The following is a 3498-nucleotide window of genomic DNA, read 5'->3' on the forward strand; positions in this document are numbered from 1 at the left end:
TACTTCTATTAAAACAGTCATCCAAGTTTTCTCTTTTGCGTCTCGTTTCATCATCGGTTTCACTTTCACCGATATTAGATTATCAACAATACTTAAAAAATGAAAGTTACCAATTCACCGGTAGTTAATGGGTTATCTAAAAATTACCTGCGCACCAGAGTTGCCAGTTGGCCTGTAATTAGGATGGGGGATTAAAATAGATACGAATTCACCGGGACCCGGAAATATGTACACCCTGATATTCTAGTTACGTAAGCTCGTCCGATTGGCGCATGACGTCAGCAACAGAGTAAAGCATAGTCCCGTCTATGCGTTCGTAATACGAACGCGAATGAAATTTGAGAATAGTACAAATGAATGAATTATGACTAAAAGAAACTAAGTGATTTTTATAGTTTAGAGGAAAATTATTAAACTATTTACTTTTATTTAAATTGATTTTCAGTTATTTGTAAAGTTCCCAGTTTCTTGATTATATTGGTATCCGGAAAATAAAAATATTCATATAATTGATATCTAATAAAATTATTATATCTCGTTAGTTGGCAAAAATTGATTAGTGGCCTACACATTAGTAAATATAATTTTTACCAAGGGGAAGAAAAACCCCAAAATGAAACCATCAATTTAATGGATTGATAAAATAACTAAATTTTTTACTTTTTAAATAATGTATTTTATCAGATTTAAGTAAGAGGCTTGGAAAAGACAAAAATAAGTTTTACAGCTTTCATGCCATGCACTTTATTTAAATTTTGTGCATGTGAAATAGACGTACATACAGCAACTATGTAGCAGTTTCCATAATTTTTCTTTTACGCAATGTCAGATTGTTAAGAGACTTGTTTAATTCTTTAATTCGGAAGTATATTCGAGACTTAAAAAAATAACTTGTTGGCTTTGTTAGAACAGTCTACAGTTACACTTTTGGACATAAGGTTTTCTAAATAATTTTTAGTTACCAAAATGAAATCACCATTCATGTGAAAGGAAAAATTGTCTCCAGTTACTTAGTATATGAGAAGAGAGTGTCTGATGGTTTACATAAACCACACTTACTCAAATGATCAACCCACGTGTACGTTCAAACATCTTCGGATTGAATACTGGAGTCCTTCAATTTATGGCAGATATACCAGCCAAATTCTCCAAACCATCATACTCGAGGTCACTAATGTTTTTTCATTCTGACTCTAATTGAGAACTTAAAAATCCACAACTGTTTCGTTGTTAGAAACCAGCCTTTGGATCAATTGTCCAGAAATTGGTAAATCTGGGATGTCGTCTGTATAAACGCTCGAAAATTCGTTCCGTTGTCTTTCCTACTCATATATAACTTTTATAAAATATAACAAACCTTTTTGTAAACACTTTAAAAAATTTTTAATGGGTTTTCCCCGAAAAGAGCTTCATTTTTTGGTACTATGTATCACGTTAAAATATTTGATTTGGAATTTGAAGGATAAGATCGTCTTTTTTATGAACTACAAATTTACTTTTACTGGTTCTATAGACTAAGAATATACCATTTTTTCGTGTTTTTTATATGCTACATTTTTTCCAAGCATATCTTTTCGATAAAATACTTACTTTTTGAGTATTTGCGAGAAACCACCGAAAAACATGTTTTTTTTTTGTTGAAAAGTAAACATTTTTAGTCGCAAGTGACTCTAGTACCTACTACTGAATTAACCTAGTACCTAAGTTAAAAAAACTCTGTAGAACAAAAGTTGCTTAAAGTTAGTCAGATCTGTTTCCGGACTTATTGAAGTTATACTTCTTTACGCGCGATGGGGGTGAATTTTTATATGTTAAAACCAGGCGCATACGCATCACCCAGGCGCATACGCGCATTATAACTTTGTTCTGATTGGATGTTCAAATGACATGTCAAAAATTATCCAATATGGCAGCTGTAGGACAGCTGTGGTTTGGAGGAAAAGGTAAAGGTAAACAAATGTATAATATATTAGTTTTATTGTTGTGAGGACAGAAACAAAACAGTTTATAATATTGTAGTGACTTTTAAATAGTTTTTAAAAGCAACAGGTACGTAATAATTGTTAATGTATCATTGGTATAAACCTACCTGTTTGATCTGCCAAAATACATAGTATGTAATAATATAATACTTTTATTTATATAATTTGATTACCGTCAATATTCACCTAATATATTGTTTTCTTACTATATGTTTTGTTGTATTTTTTTTCAATTCTAAAGTCCACTTTACATCAACAATAATTGAACAAGAAATTGACAACAAGTTATTCAAGGTCAAATTTGGCTTATACAAAACACAATTCTACATCCAATTTTGCCGTGAATAAAAAGAAACTAAAGAAATTTGACAAAATAAAACATATCCAATTGTTCTATTTCATCAAATTCCTTCATTTTCTTTTACAAACCATACATTTTGTACTCGTCAAATTTGGCCTTGAATAACTTTGTCAATTTCTTGTTCAATTTATTGTTGATGTAAAGTGCACTTAAATCATTTCAATTCAAAATTAAAATAATTTGATCAATTTTCAAAATATCACAAGTTTAATGACGTTCTACACCTTCGGCAAAGAATTAAGGATTTGCATGAAATTTTAGTATGTTATAGTTTACTGCAAAAAACTAAGACTTGATTTTTCAAAAAATGTTTTACCGTGCCGTTTAATTACTATTAAGGGTCAAAGTTAAGTTTTAACATGGGCTCTTATGGGAATTCTTAAAAAGTTACTAACTTTTGACCCAAATTTACGATTTTTAATTATTTGTGCTTAAATTAAAGGTATTTTTGTAAGGAATAACATATTAAAAAATGAGGATTGTTTACCGTACCATTATTAAATAAAAGTGAAATTACTGTTTCGAAATTTAACAAAGTTGGTAGTAGTGAGATCAGCTGCACTCATAATTATATCCGAAACGTACGTGTCAATTACATGACCTCGGTGGTCTAGTTGTTGAGCGTTCGGTCAGAGTTCGAAACGTCCCGGGTTCCAATCCTCTACGATTCATTTTTTTTTAGTTGTTTTAATAAAAATTTTTTGAAAGTGGTAGATAAGAAAGTTAGTTTAATATTTAAATAGAATACAATTACTTCGTTAAAATTATTTAATAGAAGTATAACTTCTTACGTGCGTACAAAGTACACACACATTCTTTTTTAAACGTATATTTTTCACCCTCCAAGTAAAAGCAATCAACGGCACAAATTCAACTTTGAAGTGGGGGATGGGTAGAATCTAAATCCAAATTTTCATGCAATTAGGAGTTGACCCTGAAAATTATGTGTGTTTCTTTTTATCTTTTAAATCATTTTACTTAAAATCATTTTTTAACTACCAAATAATAATTACATATTGAGTTATTTTATTTTTTAAACTTTAATAATAATTATAAAAATTTTTACTTTCTTGTAATGTATTTTTAAAACAAGCAATCATCTAAATAATTATTTTGTAACAATTTGTATTATTTAAGAATATAATAATTACATTT

Source organism: Diabrotica virgifera, chromosome 10, assembly GCF_917563875.1.
Source record: "Diabrotica virgifera virgifera chromosome 10, PGI_DIABVI_V3a".
Classification (NCBI taxonomy): domain Eukaryota; kingdom Metazoa; phylum Arthropoda; class Insecta; order Coleoptera; family Chrysomelidae; genus Diabrotica; species Diabrotica virgifera.